At 41.9% G+C, this 19,264-nt stretch overlaps 1 long non-coding RNA gene across 1 annotated transcript; it reads left to right on the plus strand.

Annotated features, from left to right (window-relative positions):
- The first annotated feature begins 8,838 nt into the window (after positions 1-8,838).
- LOC120438591 lies at positions 8,839-19,167 on the plus strand. The gene is made up of 3 exons (XR_005612012.1): positions 8,839-9,091; positions 9,676-9,834; positions 19,107-19,167. It is a non-coding gene; the product is annotated as an uncharacterized LOC120438591 (long non-coding RNA).
- The last annotated feature ends 97 nt before the right edge of the window (positions 19,168-19,264 follow it).

The following is a 19,264-nucleotide window of genomic DNA, read 5'->3' on the forward strand; positions in this document are numbered from 1 at the left end:
CACTGTTGGTGTCCTTCATTTAAAGGGGGCACGTCTTTTAATATGTTTTTTCTGTCTTCGGCCGACCACGGTTGAAACGTGTATGTGAAGGGATGTCTATCCCTGGGGAATGCTCCACCTGGCGCTTGTGGTGGCTCTCCGGTTATTCGCCCGAAATTTGGGTTTGGCACCTGAATTAACGGGAATTGCCCTAACGGGCCTGGGGGCCGTTGCGGTGGGTCTTCGCGGGTCATTAGATTCAGTTGTTGTCTCGCTGAGACATAAGGGTCTTGTGGTTTTACAAAGGGATTTTTTGAAACAGGGGGGTGAGGATTTGGGGGGTATGGTTGCTCAGTATCAGGGGGACCCGGGGCTGAGGGAGGTGTTTGATAAAGAGGAGGATTGGTGGTTTCGGTAGGTGGCTTTTTGCTTTGTTTATTTTGCTTTTTGTTTCTTTTCTCTTCACGCTTCTTACTTTCCTCCTGCCATGGCACAAAGAAACTTACGTATTCAAATATGCGCAGGTTTTTCTTTTTACCACTAGTCTTTTCTATCTCTGCTTGTAGGCATTTACTTAATTGCTGTATTGGGCCAGGGCTACAGTTCCCCTCCCAGGCGGTGCAGTTTGTCTTTTTGGGATTTCTCCACCTATTTGCGCTTATCTGTCCTGCACCGGGGCATTTTTTCTCTAACCATTGTTCATCTGCAGTCAATTCGGGTTTTGTAGATTTATTTCCCATATTTAATTTTGATTTATTAATACTACCAACACATAAACTTCACATCCGGGTACTTATAATCCTTTTTTAGTTGACACGCTCCTTATTTATCATTCACTCTTAGAGTGAGATCCCTGACTCCCAGGGTGAAATGAAACCACTAGCTCCAACCTCTTCTTTGCTGCGGAAATGGGCCCACACAGGACAAGTTATTCCGTCTTACACAGGCGAGCGTTTACGTGCGGGTCCACACAGGGCCCGGTCCACACAGGACGTTTTTATTCAAACCTTTTAAACTTGCGGAATGAGCCCACACAGGACTGCCAATTCCGTCTTACAGGCGAGTCTCATGAAACGAGCCCACACAGGACTTTCAGTTTCGTTTATCTGAATTTCAGCCCACACAGGACTTTCAGTTTTGTTTATCCGACTTTTCGGCCCACACAGGACTAGTCTACTGAGAGTCGTGTCAAACTAGAATCGATTTTTTAGACGCAATGTGTTTTTGAGTGCTTATATTCACCTGGTTCGAATGAGAAAATGCTGGTCAGAGAGAAATCCTCCTCGTTCCCCGGGATCGCCGACCTCTTGTAAAGCGCTGACCAACGGTGAATTCGCGTAGTTGGATTTTCTGCTTCACTAGAAACAGGCTGTCGACAGACTTTGCAGCGCGGGTTCACGATTCCAGGAGACGACGAGGTCACTCTGTTTGGAGCACAAAGTTTGTTAAAATTTGGTGTCCAATCCGGGCTCGAAGGACCATTAAAATGTCAGGTGTTTATATTTTAAAAGACATTCTTCAGGTTGAATAGAGACACTCAGGCAGGGTTAAGTATAATAACGCGACGTGCACCGGAGAGAGCTCGAGTGAGACTCTCTTTTGAGCACGCAGAAACTCTTTATTTATAGTGTTGCAGAAATTGCACAACATTTCATACATCATGTTCCAGCTCTCAAGAAATGCTGAGCGTGTGCTGATCTTGGGTTCTGTGAAATCAGTTTATGCTGGTTTCAGTTAGAAGAGGATGAGGCAGAAGTACAATGATTAATAAACAGAAACTGAGTGAGTGTGTGTAATCTATTGCTGACAGCTGGGAAAGATGGGTGCATGACACACTGCTCCCAGGTACGCACTGTTCAGATATGTTTGAAATGGATAAACATATTCACACACGCAAGCAAAAACATATATGTATACACATGTCATGATAGTATTAATAAAATCCCTTAACAGGGAGTGTCTGGACCCTCCACGCCGCACAACCTCGCACTGGTCCCCAGGGGCACGGCAAACTTGTAAGCCCTAGTTCGGCTCCCGAAAAAAAGATGCTCGAGTTGTTCTTGTGTCCAACAAAAAAATGAGTTCTGATATGTTTTATTTTTAATGTTACTGCGTTGAAGTTAGCACAATTTAAAATCAAAAAATGCCCAGATAGCAAGGAAACATTGAAACAATGTTGAGTCAATATCAGGCGACGTCATTGAAGCAACGTTGAAGTGTGACGTTGACCCAACGTCACTCTTGCACCCATTTTTAACGTTGAAACAACGTCAGGTTTTGATGTTGAATCAATGTTGAAACCTGACGTTGATTCGACGTTATATTTTCTAACACTGTTGACATTGAAACAATGTCAGATTCTGATATTGAAACACTGTTGAGCTATGGTATTGATTTTCCACCTCTTTCGCACAGTTGCTTTTTATTGAAAAAAAACAAAAAAACAAAAAAGGTCAATAGACATGTATCATTTGCAAAATACTTTATTAAAAGACAAAGTTTCCTATTTACATTTCTATGTTTCACGTCACTTTTTATTATTTACTCGGGGATGGGGATGGATGATGTGCGTCCTGCGCGCCACCCGTACGATCTGGAGCATATCTGAGCCATTTCTGGACTGCTTGAGGAAAGACCAACTCAGACATAGAGTTCGCCCCTACCTGCTGCGCCAGGCCATCTAGGACAAAAATAGACACACACACACAAAAAAACAAAGACAAAAAAAGGGAATTAGAGCACATGAATAAGCTCTTGTTAACTGTCTTCAGCAGGGAGAAAGTATGTAAACTCCTAGGCTGATAAACATGAAAGTCACCAGGCGGAAATCAGCAAACTGCCGCATTTGATTCCCAAAGAGTTATAAGCTGAAAATGTGATATGTCTTAGCATGGTGTGCCGTGTATCCTTTAAAAAAAAAGAAAAAAAAGAAAAGAAAACATGGGGCTGTACAAAGTGTACAACCCGAGGACAAAACAAGCCGAAGACCAAAGACTCCATCTCCAGATTAACCGGACATGAAAGTCTTGTTATTAAGAAAGACAAAGTAATATAGCAAAAACCAGACATAGGAAATGTGAAACGCACCCAGCACATCAATTGATCCCTTTATTGTTCACTTTAGGCTCATAAAACTACAATAAATGTTAAAACTTACCAAATATGCATCTGCACAGCGCTGTCTCTTTAAATGCCCTTTTTTGCTTTGTCTGGTCCTTGGTTTTTTTCCCCTGCCCAGTTGAGTACAGAGGCCAGCTCCTTTGTAATGGCATAAACCATTACACGGCGGACTCGCACCTCCAGTGTGGTCCAGCAGCACCAATCAACGCAAAGAGTCTCACCTATAGACACATTTTATGAGATGGAATTAGCGTGTCTCATGTCTTAAATGTGTATGCAAGTGCTTGTGTGTTTACTTCATGTAATTGATGATAGAAACATGTCATTTAGTTTTCCCTAAAGCCTGATTTTCAAGTCATACAAAGAATAAACCAAAGTATTGGCAGTACAATGTATTTCTATTCCCTTTTGTTGGATATTCATTTGTTGGTTCTTGTAATTGCTAGAAGTGTTTACTAGTTTTTGCCTGTCACATTTATTTGTTATACCATGTAAACTGAAATTCCAAGATTTTCAAACTTGCCTTGTAATAGTGGCCTCACAGAGTCTCTGGAATCTACAGAAAAACAAAATCACAACAAGATGACATTCAGGAGTATAAATTGTTTTTTTTTTTTTTAGATAAGAGTACAATGACATTGTGATGCAGCTTTAAAGCTTTTTTAAAAGCATACCATCTATAGGGAAGACATCAGACTCTGCATGCTGGCGAGATCGCAAAGCTGTGTCGGTTTGTGCCGGAGTGGCGAAAGGTGCCGGAAGCTGGGTGGGGCATTATGATCAGTGGGCTGGGGGGCAGACTGCGGAGTGATGAGGGCTGTTTAGAAAAAGATAATTTTTTAAGTATTTAAGAATACAGACAACTTGTCAAAAAGTTTCCTCGTGTCAGACACAGATATGTACACAGACACTAGACAGTATTTTATTACCTGGTATTTTCACTCGAGGGGCCTGGGGAAACCGTTTTTTTGTAGGCTGCTCATCCTCTGAGTCCGTATATGTGTACAGGGGATTTGGTCTAAAGAAAAGAAATTAAAAACGGTCTTAAGTAATTGTAAATATGCTTTTGGCATATTGTTTCCTAAAGTTAGTTTGATTTCTAACAACACACACAGGAAACAGAGGCGTGCAAGAAGGTACAGTATACAATGAATTTTTGAAGTGCACAAGTGTACACGGCTTTGCATTTTAAAAAGTTTACAAACTTCCACTTTTGGACTATATTATGTGGTGATATTGCAGTATGCAAGCACCACAGATATGTATAAAAGACAAGATCATAAATTCTTAACAATCAAAGATATGTTTGTGAATAAAAAGGTTTTACTTGTGCTTTCTTTTAAGACTGGTCTGGGTTTCTTCTTCGGACTGAAGGTCAGACGTATCACAGCGTTCACGTGGATATCTCTGGAGACTGCGTTCTGCTTCGTGAAATGTGCCTGGAAATACAAACACAATGTACGGCCAGACATACATTACGTGTGGACAAAAGGTGCAAACGCGGTTTCAAAAATACGCTGGTACGTGTGGACGTAGCCTTATTCATTATTCAAGGCACAAACGAAAAGTCACGTACGCGTGCAACGTAAAGTTAGGTGACCGTGCAACGTACAGTCACGTGGGCATGCTGCGTGAGCATTCAAACTGAGTCTAAAGTTTTCGTGTGCGAATTGAAGCGAGTGCTCTCCAATCATCAAAAGTAACAAAGTCATTGAACACGTTTATACAGTTAACTTTACGTTTATCAATCATATATCACAGATTTAGAATTTTTTGTAGTACTAAGCAACTACAGAGCGAAAGTCTGGGTCAAGCGCTGAGGCGAACAAAGGAAACCTCGAAGCGTTAAAGCTAGCTTTGTAAGGGAATGTAACGAAGAAATTATGAAACAAAAATGTTTTCTTTGTTGATATACTTTGTTCGCAGTGCAATTTATTTGTTGCCGGATTGTAAGAAGTAGACACAATTTCAACGTAAATAACAGTAAAAAAAAAAAACTCGTTAATGTACAACATTAACGAGTTTTTTACTGTTATTCAAATGCAAACATGGAAATAACGAGTAGGGAAAAAAATCATTCATTCTTACCTTATACTAATCGTGGTGCGGGCCAGTGCAGTGCATGAACTGATGCCTTCTCCGGTCAATTCCGCTGAGAGTAAATCAAATGTCCCGCTCTACTGTAGAAGACAATGAATACCTGGGGGGATGTACCAATGTGAGAGGGGTGCTGCGGAATAGTCCAAGTGATCGCTGCTTTAATTTCCCGGTCAACTATACATAAATTGCACGTGACACGATTTTTAAAGCTGGTGAACTAGACCAAGTCACTGATAACAAATGAACAATAAATCTACTTTCTCTGGTACTTTATACCCGATCAGTTGCAATGCAATTTAATGCTCAACTACAAATCGATGGTTTTGATGGTGACGGGCGAATGATCGTCAACTATAAATAGACGTTTTCTCGACGTTGTTGTTGTCACCTGGTCGACTATAAATAGATCAAATATCAATGACAAAAAAACACGGTGAATCAACATCGTTACAACGTCTCTATAGTAAGACCGTCGGTTTACCACAGTATTTCAATGTTGTTACAACATTGGCATTTCAACCCCGACCATATACGACGGTTCGGATGAAAAATCAACATAGATTCAATGTCGTCTTGCTATCTGGGATGATTAGTCTCCTAAATGAATGGCATCTTGTTAGACCGGGGACTTAAAAAACTAATAGATTGTTTTACATCTTGTGCACTTGGATACACTTCAATGAAACTTGAAAAGTGGGACACACAATATGGAGATGATGATGTAACCACTGACTCATTTAAAATAGTTTAGGACAGCCAAACTATAGACCAGTTGCTAGGTTCGGCAGGGCTACAATAGAAAGCGAGGCGAATACAGAATGAAATGGCTGGAGACAGGAATTTGAGCAGCAACGGTTATTATTTTGCACAAAAATGAAATAAACAAGACACAAATTCCACATTGACAGTAGTAATGGTAATAATAACAATAACAATAATAAGAATAAGCCGGCAAACAAAAATAACCCCAAAAATAGTCCCTTTGAGCTCAATGTTCAATTGTCCTTTTGTCTTTGGTCATTTGTCAAGTCAGAAATTCTTAGTCTAGTTCTTTTTCTCTTTCGTTTGTGGTTTGTGTGTTACCACTTGGGAGTCTCCGTCGAGGAAGAAGAGTAAGTTCCTCTGCAACGTTCAGTCCGGGCTCAGGCTCGCCATCTCCATCCGGAGAGAATCCATCGTAATCCAGAATCTTAGTTCCTTCCACACGAACAAGGGAAAAAAACCTAGCCTGCACAACAATATTAACATTATTGCACACAGCCAGCTCCGTTTCTTCTCTCGTATCACAGCTATAGCTTCAGTTCTTTATCTTTTCCACATTACCACAGTAATACATTACATGCATGCTTTGAATATATCTCTCGTTGTACATGAAATTATTTTAACCATGAAATTGTGATTAATAGGTATAAACAGCAAGATAATGGATTTTTTCAATCATCCTTCAAGTAAACAAATTCTACCACAAACAGCATTACCGCGAATCGGTATGAACAGAAGAAACAACTTTTAGCAACAGACTAACACATTTTTATTCTTTCAAACACATGGGCTCAACTCACCAAAATGTTAGAAAATTCCGCATGAGCTATCCGTGGCCTGTCTCATCTACTTCCACGTGCAAAAAGACCTAGCTCATGTGAAATGATGGTCTGGTGTTTTGGAAGACGGGGCTAAAACCACCTTCAACCAATGAAAAAGGCATTTATCCCTTGTGACCCGGCAACAGGAAAAATAAAGTTTGCTGGAGGATCACACTTCCTTTTTTCAAAATAAATGTTGCTTTTCAAAATAAAAGAATGAAAATACATTTATACAAATAAAGCGAAAACAAGAAAGGATAACAAAGGCAGTTTTCTCTACCGGGTTACAATGACTTGGCATTTGTTAGGGAGCAGTGTAAGTATAGAGAGGAGCAATTCCCATTCATGTACTCTGCAATGTGCATTGTGTCCTTGTAACGTGTTTACTTTTTTCTAAATAAATAGCTGTGAAAAAACCCTTCAAAGTTGAAGTAAGTATTCACCACAGTATCGTGTTTTTTATTATTAGGGTCAAATTTCTTTGTGTAAAAATTAAGCCAACATCCAAGTGTCAAAGGTCGGTTCTAAAAAAACAAGTCAGTCCCTGAAGCTTATTTGTGCCACAGATGCTAATTCAGTGACTGCGTGTGAGGAATGTTTTGTGATCTGTCTGATCTTAAAAAACTTTGTTGTTACGTTAGAGCAATATTGGGGAAAGTTTTAACGGCTGATCATGGAGCAGGATGAAGGTCAAAGGGAAACTCCCTGCCACGCTTCCGGTTATGCTTCCATCCGGCGTAGTCATCCGACCGGTCCGTGCTATATCGCCCCTCCTGACCCGGAGTGGTATATCGTGTTGTAGAAAAGTTTGTTCGATTCGCTCTCTCTCTCTCTCTTACCAAAATAATAAATTCTCTGGGGGGGTTTTTCCATACGTTTATGGTAGGAGACGGAGGAAGCATCCCGATCTCTCGGAGGTAATGAACCGACGAAACTTATTCAAGTTCTCAATATGTGCGCTGTGCTTTTTTTCACTAAGGGTTATTTTACACGTACAATGAGTTGAGGCCAATATGAAATTCTTTGCTTGGCTGGAGGCATTAAGAAATACTAATAACGATTAGAGGGGTTGTTGACTTCTCCTCGATATGCGTAAAACAGGGCCGTTTTCTTTTAGGGTTTCTGTCTATTGAGAAAACCCATTGTAAAAGTAGCTCAAAAAAATGAAGAAAAACTTTTTACTTTGGTCTGAGAAGGAGTGGCTCCACAAAACCAAAATACCTTGTGTTTTAATTGTAAAAGTAAGTATCCTAAGTATTCGCTAAGGGATATTCATTTTTTACACATACGAGGTGGGCGGCCTGTAGGTTACAAGCAGATAGAAAGTTCTTCTTTTCATCACAAGCGCCTGCCTCCACCCTGCTCTATAAAAATAGAATTTGTTACTAGTCAGATAATCATAAAGTTTTTTTATTTTATTGTGCCTGTCATATAAGAAAGCAAAATTACATCCGCTATTGAAAAAAGAAATACTGAGAAAATTGTCATAATACTGAACCAGAATTCAAACTATGAGTTTGTGGAAAACTAACTGCCGCTCTGTCTCTATACAGCACTGACTCAACAGCTGCGTTACCCCTATGCTTCAGGATCCCCCCTCCCTCTCTGATCCCCAGATCTCTTCCCCGTCCAAGTACAGAGGAACGCAGGGCTGCAGAATGAAAGGATCCATCTTGTGTCTGTGCATAGAAAAGTGTGCGCCGCCCTCCTCTCTGTTTTTATTCTCCTCCCTCCGCAGACCCCCCTCCCTCTAAAAACTTTAAATTTTTTTTCTCACAACAGGTGGCGCGATTATGGATCATATTACACACTTCCGGAGTCCCCCCCCTCCCCTCTCCGGATGCAATTCGTCACGCTTAGGGATCAAATTACACACTTCCAGTGGGGGAGGGGAAGGGTCAAAAGGTCAAGGCTAGGGTCATCAATCAAATTTTGACACAAGGTGTATGGGTATTTTTTTTTTGTGCTGAAGCCTGAAGACACACCCACATCATATTATTTGTTGTCAGGGTTGTTCAGTGTGGCAGAGTCGGAACAGAAACTTTCTGCAGGTTAATTATTGATCAAACTAAAGTCATATTAAGGAGCTACTGGCACGGAGTCAGAGCAGAGCTCAGAAATCTGAAATATATCAAAGTATATTAAAGTTAAAGAGTTTAGAGAACACTGTTTGGTTAGCTGCCTCAAAGGCAGATGACTCTCAATATCACAAGATCAGGTGAAATTTCAGACCAAGGAAAATCACTGGGATTATCTGTGAAGAGGCAGAAGAGCATAGACGTGGTCTACCTTATAGCCATTTTGAAAAGGTAAGAGTGAATCTGTCTTCATTCATCTACATGGAAACATAAAACCAAAAAACAAATCGATACAACCAAATCACTCCAAGTTTATTTACAACGTTTGAAACATACAGTGTAGCTCAGTCAAAACACCCCAAGGCCAAGTGAAAGTGCTGAGAGGGAAAAGATAATGATTAATGATTTATTTAAACTCATAACTGGGTGCAGCAGCTGAGCTTTGACCTGTGAGCTGCAGCTTAAGCCTCTTTTATGGTTCAGTGTTTAATGTATAAACTGTTTATCACTGCAGAGACGCCTACAGGCTATCTACTGTTCAAAAGTGAATTGTTATATACAGTGTGGCAGCTGACCTTTGACCTGTGAGCTTCAGACTCTTTGTCGGTGTGAAGTGTTTAATGCTCATCTATTGAAGCCTGCAGACACACCCACATTATCTGATTTGTTTTCAGGGTTGTTTTCAGTGTGTTGGAGCAGAAACCTGCTGCAAGTTAATTATTGATCAAATTAATATCACACAAGGTGCAGCAGCTGACCTTTGACCTGTGAGCTTCAGACTCTTTGCTGGTGTGAAGTGTTTAGTGTGACTTCAGCCTGCAGACACAGAGGACGGTTACAGAGAAGAAGCAGAGGATTTTCTCAGTTTCTACACAGACCTGGTCCAGACAGCAGAGCGCTGCAGAGTGAAGACGTTCATGGAAGCTGAGTCAGTGCAACGTCCTCTTTGAATCCTGGATCAGGAAGTAAAGCCGGTGAATATTTGGTGTTTAAATAAGGTTTCTGTCTTTGACTCAGCCTGCTGTCACTTTGTTTCAGAGAGAAAAACAGGTTTCAGATTAACTGGTGTTCCTGCTGCTCCAGCACTAAAGGACAGTATAGGTGACCACGCTGATGCCTGTTTATAATTTCACCAAAGCGAATAAACTGTTGGCTAAATGTTCTTGTTGTCAGAGGTAAAGGAGTTGAGAGGAGCAGATAATAAGGATTAAATATTATTCTTAATACAGGGTTTGTACGGGGGCTTGAAATCCTTGAATGTTGTCTTTTTAAGGTTGGAAAAGTGCTTGAATTTCAGATGTGGTGCTTAAAAGTGCTTGAAAGTGTAACTGTATTTCATTCATAATAGATAACTATCTGATTGAATAGTTTTCTTATCAGATAGAGAAATAAAATGAGTCGCAAAATGTAAAAGCAAAATTTCCCCGCCTGGGCTGCCTTGCGTCTGTTTCAATATGTGACCCCGCCCCTCCCTCAGACAGTCGGGCATGAGTGCGCTAACATACCTGTAGGCTGCTGTTTTAATGAGTGTTGATGGAAAACGACAATGGCGGAGTTTGCGTTCTCCAGTCGCATGATAGGTGAGTCCTAGTAAATAATTTTCCAGTACGCGTACGTTACACATGCTTTATTTTAAAATTATGATTATTATTTTGCTAGCTATCAAACTCTCTGGAGAAATGATTGAAATGCACTGAGTGTGATGCAGTATGGCAGCGCTATTACGGAATATGCTGTGAACTTAGCTAACATTACTTAGCAGTAATATGAGTTAATTTACTCAGGTGAAAGCTTTAAACATTAGCCCAATACATAACTAGCTAACTTAAGGCTTTCTGATTAACCCTCTGGGGTCGACGGACCCAGAGTCTCCATTTCAACTTGGGTCGAACGTGCGGACTTCAAACGATATACCAGTTTTTAAATTGTGTTGATAGACCACGTAAAACCGATGTGTTTTGTTTTTTTCTGAATAAAACTGGTGTTTACTGTAAGAAACTGTAAAAACTGCGTTTTCCAAGGAGAGTAGTGGTGGGCGGATCGATCCAAATATCGATAGTATCGATCCCAAGTCGGCATCGGTATCGGATCGATACTAGCCTGGTGAGATCGATTCTTTACTTTGAGTTCTGCTTGTTTGCTATGCTGTGCTTTCGGCAAAAACGGAACAACCAGGTCGCTGGACTCAGTGGAGAGCACTTTGCTCATAACTTTTATGTTTCGGTGTTGCGCTGACACGTCATGTGACTTAGACACTTTGGGGGTTGTTAAGTTGTTTACATATTAATTATTATTTTATTTTTTATATATATATATATATATATATATATATATATATATATATATATATATATAGCAGCTGGATAGCGTAGTGGTTAAACTTCTGCGCCTTTGGAGCAGAAGATCGCAAGTTCGATTCCTGCCTGGGGCGTCTGTATCCAGTAAGGGTCCTAAGGCTAGACCCCCTATGCAAAAGTGAGCCTACCGCAGACATGAGCGAGACAGATAAACATGAAGGCATGCCGGCTCGGACGTCGCCCAGATCAACAAGGTCCGCGTCAGGTGTTGAGGAACCAGGGCACCCTGACGACAAGTGGGCTACTGGAACAAGAAGGCATCGGTGGGCAAGAGACGAAAACAGGGCGTTGTTGGAATGCTACTACGCAAGTAACCCTGGCGGAAGGGGTTACATTAATAGGATAAGGGACCTATGGATTCTTCGATACCCAACATCCACAATGATGGCGAAACAACTAATAGCTCAGTGTTCCAACATTCGAAAGAAGGGACTGCTCTCACAGCTAGAGATTGACTCTCAGTGGCAAGGGAACACCACCAAGGCTGGAGACGGAGCAATACTGGAAGAGCATATGGGAGCAAAACACAACCCATAACGGCAATGCTCAGTGGCTAGTGGATCTGAGGGCAGACCATAGCGACCTGGCAGCACAAATGAACCAGGTGCTAGTTAACGAGAGACACCCGGCACAGAAAGGGATTGGCAAGAATACCAGAGGCGCAAAACACCAGCTACTGGTAGACAGAACAGTCAGCCGAGACTGCAAGACCAGACTGACCAACCTGTGCACAGCCTGGATTGATTACAAGAAGGCCTATGACTCAATGCCCCACAGCTGGATACTGGAATGCCTAGAATTGTACAAGGTCAACAGGACCCTGAGAGCCTTCATCAGGAACTCAATGGGGATGTGGCACACAACACTAGAGGCCAACTCCAAGCCCATAGCACAAGTCACCATCAAGTGCGGGATCTACCAAGGAGATGCTCTGTCCCCACTGCTGTTCTGCATAGGCCTGAACCCCCTCAGTGAGATCATTAACAAGACTGGCTACGGATACCGACTACGGAACGGAGCGGTTGTCAGCCACCTCCTGTACATGGATGACATCAAGCTGTATGCCAAGAGTGAACGAGACATCGATTCACTGATCCACACTACCAGGCTATACAGCAATGACATTGGAATGTCATTCGGACTGGAGAAGTGTAGTCGGATGGTAACAAAGAGAGGGAAGGTAGTCAGAACTGAGGGGACTGAACTACCAGAAGGCAACATTGCAGACATAGAGGACAGTTACAAGTACCTGGGGATCCCACAGGCGAATGGGAAAGCTGGAAAGCTGCAACCACCAAGTACCTGCAGAGGGTCAGGCAAGTCCTGAGGAGTCAGCTGAACGGTAAGAACAAGATCCGGGCTATCAACACCTACGCCCTGCCAGTGATCAGGTACCCTGCTGGGGTAATAGGCTGGCTAAAGGAGGAGATAGAAGCCACTGACATAAAGACAAGAAAGCTCCTTACCATGCATGGAGGGTTTCACCCCAAGTCCAGCACCCTGAGGTTGTACGCTAAGCGGAAGGAAGGGGGCCGGGGACTGGTGAGTATCAGCACCACAGTCCAGGATGAGACAAGAAACATCCACGAATACATCACGAAGATGGCCCCAACTGACAGCGTGCTCAGTGAATACCTCAGGCAGCAGAAACCCAAGAAAGAGGAGGAAGGCGAGGAACCATCATGGAAGGACAGGCCCCTGCACGGTATGTACCACCGGCAGATAGAGGAGGTGGCTGATATCCAGAAATCCTACCAGTGGCTGGACAAAGCTGGACTGAAAGACAGCACAGAGGCACTAATCATGGCAGCACAAGAACAAGCTCTGAGTACAAGATCCATAGAGGCTGGGGTCTATCACACCAGGCAAGACCCCAGGTGCAGGCTGTGTAAAGATGCCCCAGAGACAATCCAGCACATAACAGCAGGGTGCAAGATGCTAGCAGGCAAGGCATACATGGAACGCCATAACCAAGTGGCCGGCATAGTGTACAGGAACATTTGTGCCGAGTATAACCTGGAAGTCCCGAGGTCAAAATGGGAGATGCCCCAAGGGTGATGGAGAATGACCGAGCTAAGATCCTGTGGGACTTCCAGATGCAGACGGACAAAATGGTGGTGGCTAACCAACCGGACATAGTGGTGGTAGACAAACAGAAGAAGACGGCTGTAGTGATAGATGTAGCGGTTCCGAATGACAGCAATATCAGGAAGAAGGAACACGAGAAGCTGGAGAAATACCAAGGGCTCAGAGAAGAGCTCGAGAGGATGTGGAGGATGAAGGTAACAGTGGTCCCCGTGGTAATCGGAGCACTAGGTGCGGTGACTCCCAAGCTAGGCGAGTGGCTCCAGCAGATCCCGGGAACAACATCAGAGATCTCTGTCCAGAAGAGCGCAGTCCTGGGAACAGCTAAGATACTGCGCAGGACCCTCAAGCTCCCAGGCCTCTGGTAGAGGACCCGAGCTTGAAGGATAAACCGCCCACAGGGGCGTGCTGGGTGTTTTTATATATATATATTTTTGTTGTTGAGAATTTTAATTGTAATTTTTTATTATAGTTTATCAACAGTATTTGTTTTAATTTGTTTACTGGTTTGCGTGCACATGAGATTTAAAAAAAAAAAAAAAAAAAGGATCGCCACCACGGCAGACCCGATGGCATTTTCATGCTTCGCAGTATCATTTATTCTTAAAATAATCACACGGTTGCTGTAACAGTACATTCAACGGCTTCAGCTCTCCCGCTGGCAGCCGTGCACGATCTGATATCGTCGTGTCGGTGTTGTTCCCAGATCATCATACTAAATGTTGTTCCAGGATCAACATTGCAAGTGACCAGAATGTTATGACGTTATACTTTTGCGACTTCGGGAAAAACCGAATGGCTTGGCGCGCAAAAGAAGAACGTCACAACAATGTGATTTGTCACTTGCAATGTTGAACCTGGAACAACATTTTCATGATGATCTGGGAACAACACCGACACGACGATATCAGATCATCCGGCAGGGCACACACATCACCACCACCAAACCTGCAGCGGCATCGCAGAACACGCCCTGCCACATACCCCCCTAGCCCGCTTCACCCCACCCCACGAGCAGGCGAGGGAATCGGCCTGGACCATCGGCGCCCCGTGCCCCAGCCCAGTGACGGGGAAGTGTCCACTCTGGTGGTCGGCCGTGCCTCCAGCGGAAGGCCCAGAGCTGGCCTGATGGCCACCCATATGGCAAGCAGTCGTGGCGCAGCAGGCGTGGAAGTGAGCTGGGGCTCACAGGCAGCTGGGCAGACGGCCAGCACGCAGGACCATGCAGCCCTCCTGCTGCCAGCTGTACACAGCCCTCCTGCTGCCAGCTGGGGGAAGCCACGGGCTGTCCACACGGTTGCTGTAACAGTAGCCTACATTCAACGGCTGCAGCCCTCCTGCTGCCAGCTGTACACATCAACATCAAAAACAACAACAGCACGAGCAGCGCACAGGTTTTAAGCCGGCGAGGCATCATTGTAGATGCAGTGAAGGTGAGTCCATCTCACCTGCAGTGGCATCGCAGACCACGACCCGCCACAATAATAAAACATTTTTATTATTATTATTTCTCCTAATTATATCCTGGGTTTTAACTAATTAATAATACCAAAGGAAACATCACAAAAAACACTTAAGGTCATGAAAATTAATTGCGATTTAGCAATTCAATGAGGCATCCACCTTATTTATTGAAAAGTATCGTATCGGCATTGGTATCGGCGATACTGGCCTGTATTTACTTGGTATTGGATCGATACCAAAATATCCAGTATCGCACACCACTAAAGGAGAGTGCTAGCAAACACGATTTGCTTGTGAGTGAAAAAAGAAAAAACACTCCTTCCCTGTTGGTGGAAAAATGTACCATGTCGACCAATCAAAAAATGATACGGCAACATGTGGTATTTGGTTTTTTGGGAAGAGGGGGGAAGTTTTAGGAGTGACTGGCAAGAGAGAGAGCGAGTGAGCGAAAGAGAGAGAGTTTTGATACTTCAGAGATTTGTGACGTTTCCCGTGTTTGGAGTCTCAAGTTAGTGTGTTGTCTTGTGTAGTTAGTGTGTAGTCGTTTTTTTGTTTTGTGTGTCAGTTCTACTAGTGAACGTCACAGTTGCTGCCTTAAAGCCACCAAAGGCAGGTTGCAGTGTAAATGCTGAGTGACACACCTGGGGTCCGTTCTTCGTACCTCGCTTACTACATCCAAGATCAAATGACATATCCAAGATCAAATCATCGCGCTAACCTTGAGCTCGCTAATCCGGTTCTCCGAACACACCTGTTGTTGACGATTAGTACAGCTGGATGAAGTAATGCGAGATCACTGGGTGGCTTAAAAGGGGCTACGCATCAATAGTAGAAACATTGATCGGCAACCCTGTGATTGGTCGGCGAAGATGTCGAAGGAGCGCGCTCAGTATTTTACGGCAGCAGAGCAAGAACTCTTGATTGAGGGATATCAGGAGTTTCAGAGTTTAATTAAAACCCAAGGGAACACTGCAAAGGCTGCAAAAGCAAGGAGAGAGGGCTGGCAGAAAGTTGCTGACAAATTAAACTCGTAAGTAATTTATTATATTATATTACATTATATCCTCTTTCACATTAGAGCCACAACAGGACCCACTAGAACATGGGAAAAAGTAAAAGTGAAATATAAGAATATTCCACAGAATGGTAATATTTATCACTTATATTGCTTTTAGTCTATGACAAGAGACCCTGAAATAATCTGTTTGTTTGTTTATAACAGCAACCAAGAAAAGGGCAGAGCAAATAAAGACAGGTGGTGGTCCTGCACCCGTCGTGTGTGTGTGTGTGTGTGTATATATATATATATATATATATATATATATATATATATATATATATATATATATATATATATATATATATATATATATATACACACATCAGGAGGAGGAAGGACAGGAAGGATCCTGTCTATCCCGCAATATACGCTGAATTCTGGAAACTCTCCTTATCAATCTTGCACCTTCCGCAATGGGTTGCTCGCGTACAAACGGACAGGACATGGCTGCGACAGACTTCCCAAATCCACCTTCGCTTTTATAGCCGTGGTCTCTCATCTTGATTACACGAAGTGTTTTACTATTACTACTCTAAAATATGAATTACATCTGAAATAATCAAATACATGGAATAGAATGATTACTAGTACATTTCCCTTTTTTTCGGAAATGACCTGTATGTATCTGTATGAAATCAATAAAAGAATCAAATACTGCATTATCTTTAGTTACATTGATGATATTTATTTATGGTAAAACAGTGGAGAAATATCGCTGTTGCTTTCATATAACTGCAGCGGACATACCTGAGTGGCCACGATCTAATCCTGTTTACATAAAGTAAGCCTGCTCCCGAGCAGGTTTACGCTTACGGATCTGTTGCTATGACAGCAAGTCCCGGATGAGCTTCGGAGAACCGAATGATCCAAGATCACGCGAAATCGTCAACATTCAAATCCGGCTAACTTACTTAGCGAGGTACGAAGAACGGACCCCTGCTGTCAGACCTGCAGGTTTATCCCTGTGCTGTTCTCCTCTGTCTTGTAGTGGACACAAACTATTTTTTGGAGTTGCATAAATAATTTGTGTGCCTTCTTATTTGATGCAGAACACCTGATTGTTCTGTAAATAGTTTTGAATGGTTATATTTAAAACGTCTGAGCCTTGGCTGCATTTTTAGGTAAATAGTACCAGATAACGTTGTTTGCAAAACTTGTGCATAATTTTTTAAAAATGTACAATTTGTATTTGCATTTCAAGTTATGAAAATGATTCCTTAAACATGCTTGTGGTTTTTACAGTCAAAAATATCACTTTCTACTTGTATTTTAAATTTTGTCTGAATTTAGATAAATTGTGCTGACACATTATGTCAAAATGAGAAAATTACAGATTGGCAAGATAAACAGTTTTTAAAGGTGAAATATAGAGGCCAAATCAAAGGTAGTCAAAAGCAGCCAATTATACCCTGGACCCCAGAGGGTTAGAGGCTAAAAGCAAAGTTGTTACCAAGTACTGTTTATATTTGTGTGTATTGCTGCAGCTTTTTTGAGCATTAATTTTGTGCCTTTGGGTGAAATAATGGTAATATGAGGGACCGATCTATATGGTCACAAAGAATAGCCACTTGTTTCTGTGCTACCAAAGTTCCCCGGCTTTCATTCAAAATGTGTTTATCGCCACCTACACATTAAACTACTTAAACAGTCAGTGCTGTTCTGCATGCCTGTCTGACTGTACATGATGTTATTAGCACAAACACTTTAAACATGATCATTTAGGACTTCAGCAATAATACAGAAAGCAATGTAGTTAGCAACAAAACAGTTTTATTGGGAATTAACTTAAAACAACAAACAACAAACAAACATCTGTCTCCTATTTTTTGTCACACAGGAAAGAAGCATCAATATCTGATAAGAAGACTTATTTCTTTTTTGTTTTTTTTTTCAACAGGAGAAGAATATCTCTAACAAGTTGATTTGTTCACATTTTCACATTTTAATTTTTAAGTGAAATGTGCATTTTGAGTTTATACACTATGTATATAAGGCGACCGTTTCCTTTTGCAATATTTTTGTGTGGTGCCTTTTTCTATGTCTTAACAAAAGGGGAGCTACGGTGTCTTTTCACATGGTCTTACTGAGGTGATGCGCATTGAAACATGCATTCTTTTTTGGGGGGGGGGGATGTGCTTGAAAAGGGACCTTGAAAGTGCTTAAAAATGCTTGAATTTGACCCTGAAAAAGGCGTATGAACCCTGTTAATAACTACATTCTGCTAGTCTGTGATGTACCTCCCAGCAGCATCACCTCATTTCTTTGACCTTTAACATGAGTTAGCTTAGCTAGCAGAGCAGCTAGCTCTGCTGTCTGTCATTTGACTGAGTCACGTGCAGGCAGTGGACTTGTTAGCGTAGCTAGCAGGTTGAAAGAAGCTAGCAAACTGTGTGAACACTTTGTAAGAGGTGAGCAGTAAAGAGAAGGATAAGGAGCTCCTCCAGATGCTGATTATGCACTTAACCTGATTTTACTCTTTGATGCATAATATGTGATGTTGAGTCGAAAACAGTTACTTAAATTAACATCATTATTATTATTATTATTATTATTATTATTATTATTATTATTATTATTATTATTATCATTATTATTATTATTATTTCTTTATTATTCCTAACATGGCTCCCCAATCACTTATATTGACCTTATTATTGTTGTTATTATTGTTTATTATTTATAACATAACTGTAGTGGTTTGCACATTTAATCTGAGGTTATTGTGTCCCTGCAAATTCAACAATGCGCCTCAATGCAAAGCATCAAACAAATATTTTTATTAACAAGTCATTCGATTTACTGGATGAATCATTGCAGCCCTGACAGCAATGCACACTCATTTTTATTGGTAGTCACCTTGTAAGTGCAAGCTTTCAACTTTCATTGATGAGTAAAACCTTCCTTTTTACCCAGCACTTTGCGTTTCTCGTGTTTTGGTGATATTTTATATTATGTTTTATGTTCTGGTTCATTTACAGTCTTAGTTATGCTGCTTTGAGTTTCTTATACTTCCTGTTTAGTTCCTTGATCATTAGATCCCCCCTATCTCTTTGTGTGTGTCTGTGTTTGTGTGTGTTTGTGTGAGTCCTTGTGCTCCATTCTATATTTCATCAGCCCGTCATGTCTCTCTTGTCTCCTCTTTCCCTCGCTCACTCTCGTCTACCTTTCCTCCACTCCTCTGTCAAGCTCACGTGTCAGTGTGGCGTTCCTTTGTTTGCTGTTTTATTGTGAAAGTCTTGCATTCATTCTTTGTTCAGTGTGTTTCATTTTTCCTGTGAAGGTTCTCAGTCATCCAGGTCATCGTAGTCTAAGGAGCTTGGAAAGGAAAGCGTCTGGACTTCTGTAAGTTGCTTGAAGGTGTTTCACTGTTATATTCGGGTCCTACCCTGTCTGCATTACGCAGCCAGTTCAAGACTAACATTTTTCTAGTCTCCCAAA

Source organism: Oreochromis aureus, linkage group 3 (genome assembly GCF_013358895.1).
Source record: "Oreochromis aureus strain Israel breed Guangdong linkage group 3, ZZ_aureus, whole genome shotgun sequence".
Lineage (NCBI taxonomy): Eukaryota > Metazoa > Chordata > Actinopteri > Cichliformes > Cichlidae > Oreochromis > Oreochromis aureus.